This window comes from Heliangelus exortis, chromosome 24 (assembly GCF_036169615.1).
Source record: "Heliangelus exortis chromosome 24, bHelExo1.hap1, whole genome shotgun sequence".
In the NCBI taxonomy this organism is placed as follows: Eukaryota; Metazoa; Chordata; class Aves; order Apodiformes; family Trochilidae; genus Heliangelus; species Heliangelus exortis.
Window position 1 is genome coordinate 20,081 of NC_092445.1, and position 19,380 is coordinate 39,460.

The 19,380-nt window shown below is 49.8% G+C and overlaps 1 long non-coding RNA gene across 1 annotated transcript in view; it reads right to left on the reverse strand.

Moving 5' to 3' along the window:
- Positions 1-1,433: 1,433 nt before the first annotated feature.
- Positions 1,434-19,380, reverse strand: part of LOC139807126 (uncharacterized) — a 165,200-nt gene continuing 147,253 nt past the window's right edge. Inside the window, exons 2-5 of the long non-coding RNA XR_011730476.1 lie at positions 9,097-9,137; positions 1,921-1,961; positions 1,743-1,838; positions 1,434-1,480 (exon numbers count right to left, since the gene is read on the reverse strand). This is a non-coding gene — a long non-coding RNA (uncharacterized lncRNA). The remainder of the gene's footprint in view (positions 1,481-1,742; positions 1,839-1,920; positions 1,962-9,096; positions 9,138-19,380) is intronic.

The window sequence follows — 19,380 nt, forward strand, 5'->3', positions numbered from 1 at the left end:
AAAAGGGAAAAAACACAGCCCACAGATCACCCACAGCGCTGGCACAAGTCCCACCTAAGCCAACACACGGTACTTCTGCTGCACTCACCTCCTCAAGGGAGCCCCATGGTATACCACGCACCTTCTCGTTCCAGAGTTGAACGCTATCACCACGATTGCTTGGGGCGCCTGAAACACCAAGAGAAAGAGTTCCTGTTCTGCTGATCAGAAGTCAGCAGACTTCTGACCTTTGCTCACCTTGCCAGAGCCACCTTGGGAACAGATATTCTGCTTCCTTGGCTGCTCTCACCTGCAAAAGGACAAACAAACCATAATGGGGTCAGGTAGCCAGGAGAGGGACCTTCGCTCCAACACCCAACACTGACTAACCTTTGGATGGTGCTCTTCTCTCCTCCTGCTCTTTCATGTACATCCTTGTCACATGGGATCTGAAAAACAGTGATACACAAGTCACTGGAATACTGCTCAATAGATGAACTATTCAGTTATGACTCTTCCGGCAAACTCTGGGAAGAGCAGCTCCAAGCCAAACACTCAGACCAACTCCAGACACAGCCCTGCAAATCATGAGACGTGATCTCAAGAAACACCAAGCAAAAAGAATATCTCTGGGATCCAAGACTGTTGGGTAAGACGACCTACAGCAATGCAACTGCAAAACGAGGGGCTGAATCAAGGGATGCCAAAGAACCCGGGCTTCAAGACCTGATGACACGAGGATGTGGGGAATAAAGTCCCACTCTGGGAAAATCCATGACCAGAGATGATGCTGATGCAGGTGGCAATGATGTTTCAGAAGATGACCATCAGGAAGCTTCCCAGAATCAAGACCTATCAACACTTCAAACTTGTCACACAAGAAGATGCTGCTGCTGACTAGGACTGTGCTGATGAGTAAAGGCCTTGCAGGGATGATGGTCAAGATGTGGGACCTGCTCCGAGAGGACATCAAGACCTGAGGAAGCTTTAAGACAAACACATACAACACAAACTACACGCCACCACACACCAAGGCTGGAGCTGCCCTGCCCACACTGGCATCGCATCAGAAATTAACCCACTTCCTTCATCTGACCAAAGGAGCCTGCTCCCAGACTGCCCTCTCCCCTACACAACTCCCACCAGCCTTGACCCCTCTACACCACTGGTCCCTCAACTTATCTTTCAGAGGACTGGCTCTCCAAAGTCGTGGTTAGCCAGGAAAATAGACAGGAGCGGCCTAGGATAATCCTCAACTTGCAAGGTTCCCCTTTGCCACCTGCATTAAAAAAAAAAAAAGTCACACCAAAACAAGCAAAGAAAAAAACTCCACACACATAACCACAACACCAAAACACCTACCAGAATATTCAGCAATAAGTCCAGTGTCAGCCAGCCCCATTCCCTTCCAAATGTCCCGGCTTTGCAGAAGAGCCCTGCAAAGTCCCACTCGACCACGCTTTCCAGAGTTGGATGCTGTAGGCGTCGTCATTCAGGGCACCTAAAAGGCACAAAACTATTGTTCTGCTTGAGAGAAGACACTAGCTCCACAAGCCCTGCACTACCACCTCACCTCCAATGCTCATTCAGTTCCTGGAACTTGCTAGCATCATGCCAGGGAGGGACAGGCTCCCATCAACCACCCAAAGGGCACCGCTGCTGGACAACCCGCTCCCCTACAGTACCTTTAAAACCCGAGCCAGCGATTCCTAACCTTGACCCCTCTACACAGACCCTCCCCAACCATCCTCCCTTTCTCTTACCTTTCAAACATCTGGGGCTTTGAAGCACTGGACAGAAAAGTAACCCGCATCGGCTGATGGGGATCTTCCCAAAACCACAAAGTTCCTCCTCGTCATCTGCAATAACAAACGGCAGGACGTCAGCTAAATACCAACCCCTTCCACACGCTCCTCATAACCTCCGACTCACCCTGCTCACCTTCTCCTTCCACACGTTATGGCCACCATCGCTTCTGGCACCTGAAACACCAGGAGACACAATTCCTATTCTGCTTGTCAGATCAAGCCTCCTCGTTACCATCCCGTCTCACCTCCAGCGCTCTTCTGGCTCCAAAAGGTGGCAAGCGCAGCACCTGCAAAAACAAAGGGAAACCCTTAACCGAGCTGAAGTAAAATCTCTGGATGAGCCAGCCTGCAACCATCTCACCTTCTCCGACCACTCAATACGTGGCTTTGTGTGGCACCTGCAAAAGTCAAAGCAAAACCCGCATGCTGAGATATTGCCCCAATCAACAGGCAGCCCACACCAGCCTTTGCTCAGAAAACTTCCAAATCCCTTCTGCAACAACTCCCAACCTCAACACTTCAGCTCAGTCCCTCAACTTATCTTCCTGAGGGATGGTGGTTTTGGATCTATGTCCAGCAAAACACCACGCTGTCTGACGGGCACGTTCCTCTTCATCCCCTGCAATCAGAAAGAAAGGAAAATCGGAAACGGTGTCACCAATAAGGCGCGCTTCAGCCATCAACAACCGCTCGTACTACGCCCACCGCCTCAAAAGGGCCCCACCCAGTTCCACTCACCTCCTCGATCCAGAGTCGAATGCTGTGTCCACCACTGCTTTGGGCACCTAAAAGACCAAGAGAAAGAGTTACTGTTCTGCTGATCAGTACTCACCAGCTCCATGAACCCACTCTCTACCACCCCAGCTCACCTTCAATGCTCACCTGGTTCCAAAGGTGGCACGCACAGCACCTGAAACATAAGGGAAACCTTTAACAGAGTTGATGTTAATACATGGCTGACCCAGCCCACAGACATCTCACCTTCTCCAACTGCTCCTCAAGATGTGGCTTTGTCACTTCGGCACTGCGTGTGACACCTGCAAAAGTCAAAGCAAAAGGCACACGCTGAGATATTGCCCCAAACACCACCCAGGCCACCGCGACGTCCATCTCCTGCTCCTTTACCTCGGCCTCTCACCCATCTGCCTGCCATCTCTTTGGGGTGCCAAAACGAGGTTAGGAGTGCACCTGAAAAAAAACACAAACAACAAGGGATGTTCGTGACCAACCAATAAAACAACCCCTGAGAATAACTGCTCCTCCAGCCCACCAGCCTTTGCTCACCTTGCCGCAGCCACCTCCGGTACCCGTATCCCGCTTCGCTCGCCGCTTCCGCCTTCAAAATGACAACAAACCATAATGCGGTCAAGCAGCCAAAGGAGGCACCTTCCCACCGACTGCACACCCTGACCAACCATCGGATGGCGGCCTCCTCTCCTCCTCCATCTGTTTCTTGATGGTCATTGACACGTGGGATCTGAAAAACAGGATTATGCAGATCACTGGGAAGCTGCTCAGCACCGAGTCGGTCAGTTAATGGCACTTCCCACGGCCCCTGATCCTACACAGCAGGCAGGGCAGCTCCAAACCAAACACTCACAGGCACAGACTGAACAAAGACATAGCCACGTGAGTCACAAGACTTGACCTCAAGATAAAACTCGCAGCAAGAAGAGGGACTCTGGAATCCAAGACTTTTGGGCAATAAGACCTACAGCGATGCGTCTGCAAAGCGAGGGAACGAAGCGACAGATGCCCGAGGAGCCGCCTTCAAGACCTGAGGACTCAAGGATGCGGGGAATGAGTCCAGATGCTGATGCACTTGGCAATGATGTTTCAGAAGATGACAATCAAGAAATCCCAAGTCAAGAGACCGATCTGCAATTTAGACTCGTCGTGCGGAATAACACGCTGCTGATCGGCACCGTGCTGATCAGGAAAGGCTTTGCAGGGAGGATGCCCAAGATGAAGGACTCGCTCTGTGAGGACACAGAGGACCATCAAGGCCTGAGGAAGCTCTAAGACAACCAAGACTGACAACATAAAACACACAGCCCCACACACCAAGGCTGGAGCTGCCCTGCCCATGCTGGAATCATGCTGAAAAGTAACCTGTTCCCTTCACCCACCCAAAGGGGGCTGCTCCCAGACAACCCTCTCCCCTACACTAACTTCAAAACACCACCTGCAATTCCCAACCTCGACTCCTCTGCTCAGCCCCTCCCCACCCACCCCTGGGCCCTCAACTTATCTTCAAGAGCGAGAGCAACACAAAGCCACGGTCAGTCATGAAAACCACATTGTTTAACTGAGATACGCTTCCAGTCGCACAGTTCCTCTTCATCCCCTATACGTAAAAAGGGAAAAAACACAACCCACAGATCACCCACAGCGCTGGCACAAGTCCCACCTAAGCCAACACACGGTACTTCTGCTGCACTCACCTCCTCAAGGGAGCCCCATGGTATACCACGCACCTTCTCGTTCCAGAGTTGAACGCTATCACCACGATTGCTTGAGGCACCTGAAACACCAAGAGAAAGAGTTCCTGTTCTGCTGATCAGAAGTCACCAGCCCCATGAACCCCCTCACTACCAACTCAACTCAACTTCGATGCTCATCCGGTTCCAAAGGTGGCACACACAATGCCTGCAAAAACAAAAGGAAACGTTTAAGTGACTTGATGTAAAATACATGGCTGACCCACCCCACCACCATCTCACCCTCTCCAACCACTCCTAAATGTGTGTCTTTGTCCCCCCGAGGATGGTTGTGGCACCTGCAAAAGCCAAAGCAAAAGGCACGTGCTGAGGTAGTGCCTCCAACAACAGGCAGCCCACTGTGATGTCCACCTCCTGCCCCTTTACCTCAGCCTCTCACCCATCCGCCTGCCACTCTTGTGGGGTGCCAAAAGTAGGTTTGGAGGACACCTGGAAAACACAAAAAACAGGGGATGCCAATGCCTTCAACGAAAATAAAACACCTGAGAAATAACTGCTCCTCCAGCACGCCAGCCTTTGCTCACCTTGCCAGAGCCACCTCCGGAACAGATATTCTGCTTCCTTGGCTGCTCTCACCTTCAAAAGGACAAACAAACCATAATGGGGTCAGGTAGCCAGGAGAGGGACCTTCACTCCAACACCAACTAACCTTTGGATGGTGCTCTTCTCTCCTCCTGCTCTGTCATGTACATCCTTGTCACATGGGATCTGAAAAATGGTGATACACAAGGCACTAGAACACTGCCCAACAGTGCTGGACTAGTCCTTTAGGGCTCTTCCAAAAAACCCCAAACCTGTAACTCTGGGAAAAGCAGCTCCAAGCCAAACACTCAGACCACTACAAAACACAGCCCTGAAAATCATGAGACTTGGTCTCAAGAGAACACCGAGGAAGAAGAATATCTCTGGGATCCAAGACTGTTGGGCAAGATGACCTACAGCGATGCAGCTGTGAAGCGAGGGGCTGAAGCAACAGATGCCCACCAAGCCGGGCTTCAAGACCTAAGGATGCAGAGAACAAGTGCTCCTCTGTGAAAATCCATGACCAGAGATGCTGATTAATATGGAAAAGTGTTTCAGAATACCACCATCAAGAAACTTCCCAGATGCAAGAATAATCCACGTGTTTAACTTGTCATGAAAGAAAAAGATGCTGCTGACTAGGACTGTGCTGATGAGAGAAGACCTTCCAGGGATGATGCCCAAGATGAGGGACTGGTTCTGCGAGGACAAAGAGGACATTGAGGGATGAGGAAGTTATAAAACACTCAAGACAGACAACACAAAGTACACACCACCACACACAAAGGCTGGAGCTGCCCTGCCCAGGCCAAACCAATGCTGTAAACTCATCTGCCCCCTTCACCTGACCAAAACAAGCTGCTCCCAGACAACCCTCTCCCCGATTCTCACTTCAAAACCACTCCCTGCCGTTCCCAGCTTTGTCCCTTCTGCCCATCCCCAGTCCCTCCACTTATCTTTGGTGGTAGGGGTCCAAAGCCATGGTCATCACAGAAAGACAAAACCATCCACAGGGATGTTCCTGCAGCCACACATTTCCCGTTCATCATCTGCTGAAAAAGAAAAAAACAACCAAACAAAAAAACCACATCACCACACAATAATTTTCACCAGAAATTCCAACATGAGCCAGCACCAACCTCTTAGAGAAGACCCAGCTTCTCAAGAGTCCTGTGAGGTCTCACCCACCTGCTCATCACAGAATTAGGCACTGCAGGACTCAATGAAGGGCACCTAAAATACACAAAACCACTGTTTGGCTTGAATGAAGTCACTACATACATGAACCTCCTAAATTACCACCCCAGCTTACCTCCAACACTCAGCTCCAAAGGTGACAAAAAACAAACAAAACAAAATAAAACAAACGAAACACACAAAAAAACCCAACAAAAACAACCAACCCCACACCAAAAAAACCCTGGCAAAACAAAGAGAAACACTTAACTGAATTGATATTAAACACCTGGCTGACCTGGCCCACAACCATCTCGCCTGCCCCAACTGCTCCTCTCCACGTGGCTTTGTACCTCCAAGGCAGTGGGTGGCACCTGAAAAAGTCAAAGCAAAAGCCACATGCTGAGATATTGCCCCAATCAACAGGCAGCCCACACCAGCCTTTGCTCAGAAAACTTCAACATCCCTTCTGCAACAACTCCCAACCTCAGCACTTCAGTTCAGTCCCTCAACTTATCTTCCTGAGGGATGGTGGTTTTGGATCTATGTCCAGCAAAACACCACGCTGTCTGACAGGCATGTTCCTCTTCATCACCTGCAACCAGAAAAAAAGGAAAATCAGAAACAGTGTCACCAATAAGGTGCACTTCAGCCATCAACAACCACTTATACTACACCCACCACCTCAAAAGAGCCCCACCCAGTTCCACTCACCTCCGTGATCCAGACTTGAATGCTGTGTCAAACCGGTTGAACGTCCACTGCTTTGGACACCTAGAAGACCAAGAGGAAGAGTTACTGTTCTGCTGATCAGTAGCCACCAGCTCCACGAACCCACTCTCTACCACCCCAGCTCACCTTCAGTGCTGATCCGGTTCCAAAGGTGGCACGCACAGCACCTGAAACGTAAGGGAAACCTTTAACAGAGGTAACGTTAACACATGGCTGACCCAGCCCACAGCCATCTCGCCTTCTCCAACTGCTCCTCAAGACATGGTTTTGTTACTCCAGCACTGTGTGTGACACCTGCAAAAGTCAAAGCAAAAGGCACACGCTGAGATATTGACCCCAACAACACCCAGGCCACTGTGACGTCCATCTCCTGCTTCTTTACCTCGGCCTCTCACCCATCTGCCTGCCATCTCTTTGGGGTGCCAAAACAAGGTTAGGAGCGTACCTGAAAAAAACCACAAAGAACAAGGGATGTTCATGACCAACCAATACTACAACCCCTGAGAATAACTGCTCCTCCAGCCCACCGGCCTTTGCTCACCTTGCCACAGCCACCTCCGGTGCCCGTATCTCGCTTCGCTCGCCGCCTCCGCCTTCAAAATGACAACAAACCATAACGTGGTCAGGTGGCCAAGGGGGGCACCTTTCCACCAACTCCACGCCCTAACCAACCTTTGGGTGGCCGCCTCCTCTCCTCCTCCATCGGATTCTTGCTAGTCATTGACACTTGGGACCTGAAAAACAGGATTAGCAAATCACTGGAAAGCTGCTCAGCACCAAGTCAGTCAGGTTGTGGCGGTTCCCATAGCCCCTCATCCTACACAGCAGGCAGGGCAGCTCCAAGCCAAACACTCACACCCACAGACCAATATGAGACACAGCCATGTGAGTCAGAAGACCTGAGCTCAAGATAAAACTCGCAGCAAGAAGAAGGACTCTGGAATCCAAGACTTGTGAGCAATAAGACCTACAGCGATGCGTCTGCAAAGCGAGGGAATGAAGCGACGGATGCCCGAAAAGCCCCCTTCAAGACCTGAGGACGCACGGATGCGGGGAATGAGTCCCCCTCGGGGAAACTGGATGGACAGAGATCAGATGACAATGCAATTGAGAATGACATTGCAGAAGACAATCATCAAGAAACTTCCAAGTCAAGAGACCGATCTGCAATTCAGACTCGTTGTGCAGAATAACACGCTGCTGATTAGCGCCGTGCTGATCAGGAAAGGCTTTCCAGGGAGGATGCCCAAGATGCTGGGCTTGCTCTGTGAGGACACAGAGGACCATCAAGGCCTGAGGAAGCTCTAAGACAGCAAAGACTGACAACACAAATCACACAACCCCACACACCGAGGCTGGAGCTGCCCTGCCCATGCTGGAATCGTACTGAAAAGTAACCTGTTCCCTTCACCCACCCAAAGGTTGCTGCTCCCAGACAATCCTCTCCCCTACACTAACTTCAAAACACCACCTGCAATTCCCAGCCTCGACTCCTCTGCTCAGCCCCTCCCCACCCCCCCCCCCCCGGGCCCTCAACTTATCTTTCAGAGAACTGGCATTCCAAAGCCATAGTTAGCCCAGAAAAAAAAAATAGGAGCGGCTCAGGATAATCCTCAACTTGCTAGGTTCCCCTTCACCACCTGCATTTAAAAAAAAAAAAAAATAATAAAAACAATCACACCACAATACCAAAAAAATGAACCAAAAAACCCACACACACACACATAACCACAACACCAAAACACCTACCAGAATATTCGGCAGTAAGTCCAACATCAGCCAGCCCCGTTCTCTTCCAAATGGCCCAGCTTCTCAGAAGAGCCCTCCGGGGTCCCACTCACCCACGCTTTCCAGGTTTGGGTTAGGGTTCATCATTCAGGGCAACTAAAAGGCACAAAACTATTTTTCTGCTTGAGAGAAGACACTAGCTCCACAAGCCCTGCACTACCACCTCACCTCCAATGCTCATTCAATTCCTGCAACTTGCTAGCATCATGCCAGGGAGGGACAGGCTCCCATCAACCACCCAAAGGGCACCGCTTCTGAACAGCTCGCTCCCCTACAGTACCTTTAAAACCTGAGCCAGCGATTCCTAACCTTGACCCCTCTACACAGACCCTCCCCAACCATCCTCCCTTTCTCTTACCTTTCAAATGGCTGGGGCTCTGAAGCATTGGACAGAAAAGTAACCCACATCGGCTGACTGGAATCTTCCCAAAACCACAAAGTTCCTCCTCACCATCTGCAATAACAAACAGCAATGCCAGCAGAAATAGGATATCAGCTAAATACCAACCTCTTCCACAAGCTCCTCATAACCCCCGACTTGCCCTGTTCTGCTTGTGAGATCGAGCCTCCTCGTTACCATCCCGTCTCACCTCCAGCGCTCTTCCCCCTCCAAAGGTGGCACACACAGCTCCTGCAAAACCAAAGGGAAACACTTACCCGCGTTGAAGTAAAATCTCTGGATGAGCTGGCCCGCAACCGTCTCACCTTCTCTGGCTGCTCCTCAACCCGTGGCTTTGTGTGGCACCTGCAAAAGTCAAAGGAAAAGCACATGCCGAGATAATGCCTAAAACAACAGGCAGCCCACTGTGATATTCACCTCCCGCTTGCTCCTTTACCTTGGCCCCTCGCCCGTCTGCCTGCCAGCCTTGTGGGGTGCCAAAATGAGGTTTGGAGGGCTCCCAAAAAGCACAAAAAGCAGGGGATGCGAATGCCTTCCACAGCAATACAACATCTGAGAAATAACTGCTCCTGCAGCCCACCAACCTTTGGTCTACGGAATGCTGCTCAACACATGGACAATTCCTCTGAGACTCTTCCAAGGGCCCTTGACCCTACAATGTGGGCAGGACAGCTCCAAGCCAAACTCTCACTACTGAGGCCAACCCAATACACAGCGCTGCAAACCACAAGACTCGACCTCAAGAGGAAACTCACAGTAAGATGAATGATTCCAGGATCCAAGACAGCTCGGCTGGAAGACATCCAGGGATGCAACAGTGACGCATGGAGGCTCCATTGTGGCCCCAAGAGTGTCGAACAACATCGCCTTTTAAAGAAGCTACTTTCTAAGCTTAGATGACAGGTAAATGAGAAGCCTGGATTCGAGACCTAAGGACACAGGGAACCGGTCCCAGTTTAAGAAAATCCACAATTAGAGATTCTGATGGAGTTAGGAAGAACATGTCAGAAGACAACCTTTGAGAAAGCTACGATACACAAGACTGTTCCATGTTGTGAATTTGTTATGCAAGACAAAGCATTACTGAATGTGCTGATAAGGTGTTTTAGACCCTAGGGATGGTGCCCAAGGTGCAAGACTTGCTCTGTGAGCACAACGAGGACACTAAGGCCGTAGAAAGCTCTAAGACAACAAAGAAACAGCAGAAACTACACACCAAAACACACAAAGGCTGGAGCTGCCCTGCCCGTGTTTGCATCGTGTTGGAATCTAACCTGGTCCCTTCACCTGGCCTAAGGGGGCTGCTCCTGGACAGCCTTCTCCCCTACACTAACTTCCAACACCTTTCCTGCAATTCTCAACTTTCCCCCTCCCTGCCCAGCCCTTCCTCACACCTGGTTCCTCTTATCTTTAGGGGGGTTGGCACCTGAAGCCATGGTCAACAAGGAAAGCCACGTCAGGGGGCTAGGATGTTCCTGTAGCCACAGGGTTCCTCTTCATCAGGTGCCATGAAAAAATTTCCAACCAACAGTACCACGAGCAAGTCCCACATCAGTAAACACTGACCTCTTAGAGAACGCTGAACTCCTCCAAAGAGCCCCTGAGTGTTCCACTTACCCTCTCACTCCAGATTTGAACACTGCAGCCGTTTGGAGAACCAAAAAATACCAAGACAGAGCAAACCACCGCACCCACCAGAAGCTGCCACTCCTGCTCCTCTCACCCAACAGAGCTCCAAGCACAGCACAGCCACTGAGCAGACTGAGCCCCAGAGTAGAGGTGGAGGCTTATACACCCTGGGCCCCACTGCCCTTCCCAAAATCCCTTGGGAAAGCCCCCTCATCAACCTGACTGGCCACACCTGGGCTACCCCAGTCTGTAGTCAGGTAGGGCCTAGCTAGGGCCTGGTGGTCAGAAGATATCGCCTTGCATGGGAAGACAGGGCCTCTCTCTCTTACCAGTAGTAAGATAGTGATGTAAGCCGACAGGAACGTCTCCGTAAGCTTAAGCTATATAAGGCTGTATCACCTGTGAATAAACGCCATTTTGCCTATCCACCACATTGGTGTCTGTGAGCATGATGGACGGAGTTCACCATTCCTGAACCAGGTCACCACGCCTAATGATAGGCAACACAGCCCCAGCTGGAGCCCTTCAGAGAACATCATCCCCTGCTCCTGCCACAGCTGGGAGCTCAATCCCCAGGGTCTGCTAAAAATCCACAAACACAGCCCACCACCCCTACTCCCCCCAGGGCACTCTGAAGGCAGGAAAAGGTTCATTTAGGCTTCTCAATCCCAGCAGAGTTGGGGACAAGGCTCAAAGCCAGAGAAAGAGAGAAAAGGCAAGAGAAAAGCACAAGAGAGAGAGAGAGACAGAGAAAAAGAAGACGGCCTGGGAAAAAAGGAGAAGGCCACAGCCATAGGGGGAGGAGTAGAAGGACAGGGCCACAATGACAAGAAGGCAGCAGGGAACCAAGCCACAATCAGTGCTGCAAATGAGCATCACAACAGCCACTGCCAATCTCTTCAGCACCAGACTCCTCAGATCCCCCACATCCCACCCCTCCCTCCAAGCCCTTCCCCACACATGGTTCCACTTATTTTTCGGGGGGGTTGGCACCTGAAGCCATGGTCAACAAGGAAAGCCACATCACAGGGCTGGGATGTTCCTGTAGCCACAGGGTTCCTCTTCATCAGGTGCCATGAAAAAATTCCAACCAACAGTACCACCAGCAAGTCCCACATCAGTAAACACTGACCTCTTAGAGAATGCTGAACTCCTCCAAAGACCCCCTGGGTGTTCCCCTTTCCCTCTCATTCTAGAGTTGAACACTGCAGGCATTACCACTTGGGGAACCAAAAAATACCAAGATGGAGGAAACAACCACTGCACCAGCCAAAAGCCCCCAGCCCTCCTCCTCTTACCTTGAAGAGCTCCAAGCACACCACAACTGCCAAGCAGACTGAGCCCTTGAGTGGAGGTGCAGGCTTCTATACCCTCCCCAGAGTCCTTTGGGAAAGCCCCCTCATCAACCTGACTGGCCACACCTGGGCTACCCCAACCCCAGCTGGAGCCCTTCAGAGAACATCATCCCCTGCTCCTGCCACAGCTGGGAGCTCAGTCCCCAGGGTCTGCCAACAACCCACAACCACAGCCCCCCACCCCCACTAGGGCACTCTGAAGGCAGGAAAAGGTTCATTTAGGCTTCTCAAAAATCCCAGCAGAGCTGGGAGAAGGCTCAGAGCCAGAGAAAGAGAGAAAAGGCAAGAGAAAAGCATGAGAGAGAGACAGAGAGAGAGACAGAGAGAGAGACAGAGAGAGCGACAGAGAGAGCGACAGAGAGAGCGACAGAGAGAGCGACAGAGAGAGCGACAGAGAGAGCGACAGAGAGAGCGACAGAGAGAGAGACAGAGAGAGAGACAGAAAAAGAAGATGGCCTGGGAAAAAAGGAGAAGGCCACAGCCATAGGGGGAGGAGTAGAAGGACAGGGCCACAATGACAAGAAGGCAGCAGGGAACCAAGCCACAATCAGTGCTGCAAATGAGCATCACAACAGCCACTGCCAATCTCTTCAGCACCAGACTCCTCAGATCCCCCACATCCCACCCCTCCCTCCAAGCCCTTCCCCACACATGGTTCCACTTATTTTTCGGGGGGGGTTGGCACCTGAAGCCATGGTCAACAAGGAAAGCCACATCACAGGGCTGGGATGCTCCTGTAGCCATAGGGTTCCTTCACTACATTTTCAAGTCTTTTTTAATTAGGACATGATTGAAGACATGAAGGAAGAGACTCCAATTGCTGTGCACAATCAGAATTGTTGATGGTGTGGCTCACAAGACTTACATACTATCCCAATATCTATTGATTGATCTACAATTTACACATCAAAGTGCTCTTCCTACAAACATAAAAAACCTTATCTACCCGTTCCCACCAGAAGTACTGGGTTTCAGGACATAACATCGTCCAGATAGCAAATTCCTTAAGTTATTAACAGCTCTTTTTTCTTCTTCAGGGTCAGTGAGTGCCTGGGAACCTGCAGCACTCCACACAAGCCTGCTCCTCTGCTGTTCTACAAGGACACACAGTTAAAACTTTTTATTTGTTAAAGATACTTCTACTTAGATTTATCCTTCAAACTCCACTGCGTAGTACAAAACCTAGACTACATAGCCTGGCCCTAGGAAAAGTGCAGTGATGTCACCAGGCATAAGACTTCATAGGGAGGGTCCAACAAGCGTACCTGATGAACTCTATGGGGCACAGCTATATCTATGGGGCAGGCAGGCAGCTGTGGGTCATGCTCACTGGTCAGTGAGGCCAGGTCCCCTGGAAAGCTGTGGGGCAGCAGCCCCACAAATCTAACTCCAGTTCTGCGGGACAGAAAAAATGTCCCTTTGGGTCGGGACACACTCCTTTCAGGTTAAGCCCCACCCTTTTCAGATGGACACTCCCCCATGTGGGGCACACCCAACCCACTTTTGGTGCAGACGCACCTACTTTGGCTTATAGTCTCGCCCTCCTGAATGGACACACCCTCTGAGGGATGCAAACCCCATCCCCTTTGGGTGCAGACACTCCCGCTTTGCCTTAAGCCCCACTCTCAGGGGAGTAAACACTCCCTGTTTTATACAATCCCCACCAACTTTGGCTGTGGACACGACCTTTTGCATTAAGCTCTGTCCTCCTTGGAATAAACACACACAGTGTGATGGAAAACCTCTCCTACTTTGGCTGTGCAAATGCCCCTTTTCCTTATAGCCCCGCTCTCCTGAGTGGACACACCCTCTGTGATTTAAAAACCCTGACCCCGTTTGCTGTGGACATGCCCCTTTTGTGTTAAGTCCCACCTTCCAACCCCTCCTAATTTGGCTGTGGACACACCTCCTTTCCTTATAGTCCCCTTCTCCTGAGTGGACACACCCTCTGTGTTATGCAAACCCCGCCCCATTTGGTGGGGACGCACCCCTTTTATATAAAGCCCCTGTCCTCCTGTATGTGGACACACCCCCTGTAATGGCAACCCCACCGTCATACACACCCCCTTCGCATGAAGCCCTGCCCTCCTGGGAATAAACACTCCCTGTGAAGCAAACCCCGTCTGTGGGCTTTGCCGTCTGTGGGCTTTGCCGTCTGTGGGATTTTTCGTCTGTGGGTTTTGCCGTCTGTTGGTTTCTTCGTCTGTGGGGTTTTCCGTCTGTGGGGTTTTCCGTCTGTGGGGTTTTCCGTCTGTGCATTTTTCCGTCTGTGCATTTTTCCGTCTGTGCGTTTTTGCCGTCTGCGGGTTTTGCCGTCTGCGGGTTTTGCCGTCTGCGGGTTTTGCCGTCTGCGGGTTTTGCCGTCTGCGGGTTTTTGCCGTCTGTGGCTTTTGCCGTCTGTGGGTTTGACCAAAAACCTCGAATCTACCAGCCCTCGGCAGCCATTCTCCAATATTGCTCAAAGAGCCCCAAAATCCGAACGCTCGAGACTGCAAAACACATGCAAAGAGTGACCACTGAAAACTTTGGCTGGCCCTAACCCTCACATGGTACCCCACCCACAGCACCACCAACGATCGGCCTACGGCTTTGCCTTTGACCACAAACCTCGAATCTACCATCCCTCGGCAGCCATTCTCCAATATTGCTCAAAGGGCCCCAAAATCCGAACGACTGAGACTGCAAAACACATGCAAAGAGTGACCACTGAAAACTTTGGCTGGCCCTAACCCTCACATGGTACCCCACCCACAGCACCACCAACCATCGGCCTACGGCTTTGCCTTTGACCACAAACCTCGAATCTACCGGCCCTCGGCAGCCATTCTCCAATATTGCTCAAAGGGCCCCAAAATCCGAACGACTGAGACTGCCAAACACATGCAAAGAGTGACCACTGAAAATTTGGGCTGGCCCTAACCCTCACATGGTACCCCACCCACAGCACCACCAACGATCGGCCTACGGCTTTGCCTTTGACCACAAACCTCGAATCTACCATCCCTCGGCAGCCATTCTCCAATATTGCTCAAAGGGCCCCAAAATCCGAACGACTGAGACTGCAAAACACATGCAAAGAGTGACCACTGAAAACTTTGGCTGGCCCTAACCCTCACATGGTACCCCACCCACAGCACCACCAACCATCGGCCTACGGCTTTGCCTTTGACCACAAACCTCGAATCTACCGGCCCTCGGCAGCCATTCTCCAACATTGCTCAAAGGGCCCCAAAATCCGAACGACTGAGACTGCAAAACACATGCAAAGAGTGACCACTGAAAACTTTGGCTGGCCCTAACCCTCACATGGTACCCCACCCACAGCACCACCAACCATCGGCCTACGGCTTTGCCTTTGACCACAAACCTCGAATCTACCAGCCCTCGGCAGCCATTCTCCAATATTGCTCAAAGGGCCCCAAAAGGCCGAACGCTCAAGACTGTCAAACACATGCAAAGAGTGACTTTTGCGGCGAGCCTTCTCTCACGGGGACATGGCTCTTCTTCTGAGCTCTCTTGCCATCCCTCTCCTCAGGCGTCTTCTTCTCTTCACTGCTTCTTCTTCTGTTCTAACTCCTGCTTCTGGGAGCATGCCTTTTATCTTGCCCTTCAGCCCCGCCCATTTCCGGCTGGGGCAGGCCCTAATTAGAGGGCACACCTGGGCTTTTGCTCCCAGTTCATTATCAGCGACACCTGAGGACTCGTGGTTTTCTCCACAAGTGACCACTGAAAACTTTGGCTGGCCCTAACCATCACATGGTACCCCACCCACAGCACCACCAACGATCGGCCTACGGCTTTGCATTTGACCGCAAACCTCGAATCTACCACAGAAGGAAAAAACCCACAAACGACAAAATCCACAGACGACAAAATCCACAGACGACAAAACCCACAGGCGACAAAACCCACAGACGTAAAAACCCACAGACGAAAATACCCACAGACGGCAAAATCCACAGACGGCAAAATACACAGACGGAAAAATCCACAGACGGAAAAATCCACAGACGGAAAAATCCACAGACGGAAAATTCCACAGACGGAAAAATCCACAGACGGCAAAAATCCACAGACGAAAAAATCCACAGACGGAAAAATCCACAGACGGAAAAATCCAGAGACTGAAAAATCCACAGACGGCAAAATCCACAGACGGAAAAATCCACAGACAACGAAATCCACAGACGACAAAATCCACAGACGAAAAAATCCACAGACGGAAAAATCCACAGACGGAAAAAATGCACAGACGAAAAAATCCACAGACGAAAAAATCCAAAGACGAAAAAATCCACAGAAGGAAAAATCTACACACGAAAAAATCCACAGACGGAAATATCCACAGAGAGCAAAATCCACAGATGAAAAAATCCACAGACGACAAAACCCACAGGCGAAAAAATCCACAGACGGAAAAATCCACAGACGGAAAAATCCACAGACGAAAAAATCCACAGACGGCAAAATCCACAGACGGAAAAATCCACAGACGGCAAATCCACAGACGGCAAATCCACAGACGGCAAAATCCACAGACGGCAAAATCCACAGACGGCAAAATCCACAGACGGAAAAAATCCACAGACGGCAAAATCCACAGACGGAAAAATCCACAGACGGAAAAATCCACAGACGGCAAAATCCACAGACGGCAAATCCACAGACCGAAATATCCACAGACGAAAAAATCCACAGACGGAAAATCCACAGACAGAAAAAATCCACAGACGGCAAAAATCCACAGACGGCAAAATCCAAAGACGGCAAAATCCACAGACGGAAATATCCACAGACGGAAAAAATCCACAGACGGCAAAATCCACAGACAGCAAAATCCACAGACGAAAAATCCACAGACCGAAAAATCCACAGACGGCAAAATCCACAGACGGCAAAATCCACAGACGGAAAAATCCACAGACGACAAAATCCACAGACGACAAAATCCACAGACGGAAAAATCCACAGACGGAAAAAATCCACAGACGGAAAAAATCCACAGACAAAAAAATCCACAGACGAAAAAATCCACAGACGAAAAAATCCACAGAAGGAAAAAATCCACAGACAAAAAAATCCACAGACGGAAATATCCACAGACGGCAAAATCCACAGACGAAAAAATCCACAGACGGAAAAATCCACAGACGAAAAAATCCACAGACGGCAAAATCCACAGACGAAAAAATCCAGAGACGGCAAATCCACAGACGACAAAATCCACAGACGACAAAATCCACAGACGACAAAATCAACAGACGGCAAAATCCACAGACGGAAAAATCCACAGACGAAAAAATCCACAGACGGAAAAACCCACAGACGGCAAAACCCACAGACGTAAAAACCCACAGACGAAAATACCCACAGACAGCAAAATCCACAGACGGCAAAATACACAGACGGAAAAATCCACTGACGGAAAAATCCACAGACGGAAAAATCCACAGACGGAAAATCCACAGACGGAAAAATCCACAGACGGCAAAAATCCACAGACGAAAAAATCCACAGACGGAAAAATCCACAGACGGAAAAATCCAGAGACTGAAAAATCCACAGACGGAAAAATCCACAGACGACGAAATCCACAGACGACAAAATCCACAGACGACAAAATCCACAGACGAAAAAATCCACAGACGGAAAAATCCACAGACGGAAAAAATCCACAGACGAAAAAATCCAAAGACGAAAAAATCCACAGAAGGAAAAATCTACACACGAAAAAATCCACAGACGGAAATATCCACAGACGGCAAAATCTACAGACGAAAAAATCCACAGACGGAAAAATCCACAGACGAAAAAATCCACAGACGAAAAAATCCACAGACGGAAAAATCCACAGACGGAAAAATCCACAGACGAAAAAATCCACAGACGGAAAAATCCACAGACGAAAAAATCCACAGACGAAAAAATCCACAGACGGAAAAATCCACAGACGGAAAAATCCACAGACGAAAAAATCCACAGACGGCAAAATCCACCGACGGAAAAATCCACAGACGGCAAATCCACAGACGGCAAATCCACAGACGGCAAAATCCACAGACGGAAAAATCCACAGACGGAAAAAATCCACAGACGGCAAAATCCACAGACGGAAAAATCCACAGACGGAAAAATCCACAGAGGGCAAAATCCACAGACGGAAAATCCACAGACCGAAATATCCACAGACGAAAAAATCCACAGACGGAAAAATCCACAGACAGAAAAAATCCACAGACGGCAAAAATCCACAGACGGCAAAATCCAAAGACGGCAAAATCCACAGACGGAAATATCCACAGACGGAAAAAATCCACAGACGGCAAAATCCACAGACAGCAAAATCCACAGACGGCAAATCCACAGACGGCAAAATCCACAGACGGCAAAATCCACAGACGGAAAAATCCACAGACGACAAAATCCACTGACGGAAAAATCCACAGACGAAAAAATCCACAGACGGAAAAATCCACAGACGGAAAAAATCCACAGACGGAAAAAATCCACAGACGAAAAAATCCACAGACGAAAAAATCCACAGAAAGAAAAAATCTACACACGAAAAAATCCACAGACGGAAATATCCACAGACGGCAAAATCCACAGACGAAAAAATCCACAGACGGAAAAATCCACAGACGAAAAAATCCACAGACGGCAAAATCCACAGACGAAAAAATCCACAGACGGCAAATCCACAGACGACAAAATCCACAGACGACAAAATCAACAGACGGCAAAATCCACAGACAGAAAAATCCACAGACGGAAAAATCCACAGACGGAAAAGTCCACAGACGGAAAAACCCACAGACGAAAAAATCCACAGACGGAAAAATCCACAGACGGAAAAATCCACAGACGAGAAAATCCACAGACGGCAAAATCCACAGACGGAAAAATCCACAGACGGCAAATCCACAGACGGCAAAATCCACAGACGGCAAAATCCACAGACGGAAAAATCCACAGACGGAAAAAATCCACAGACGGCAAAATCCACAGACGGAAAAATCCACAGACGGAAAAATCCACAGAGGGCAAAATCCACAGACGGCAAATCCACAGACCGAAATATCCACAGACGAAAAAATCCACAGACGGCAAAATCCACAGACAGAAAAAATCCACAGACGGCAAAAATCCACAGACGGCAAAATCCAAAGATGGCAAAATCCACAGACAGAAATATCCACAGACGGAAAAAATCCACAGACGGCAAAATCCACAGACAGCAAAATCCACAGACGGCAAATCCACAGACGGCAAAATCCACAGACGGCAAAATCCACAGACGGCAAAATCCACAGACGGCAAAATCCACAGACGACAAAATCCACAGACGAAAAAATCCACAGACGGAAAAATCCACAGACGGAAAAAATCCACAGACGGAAAAAATCCACAGAAGGAAAAATCTACACACGAAAAAATCCACAGACGGAAATATCCACAGATGGCAAAATCCACAGACGAAAAAATCCTCA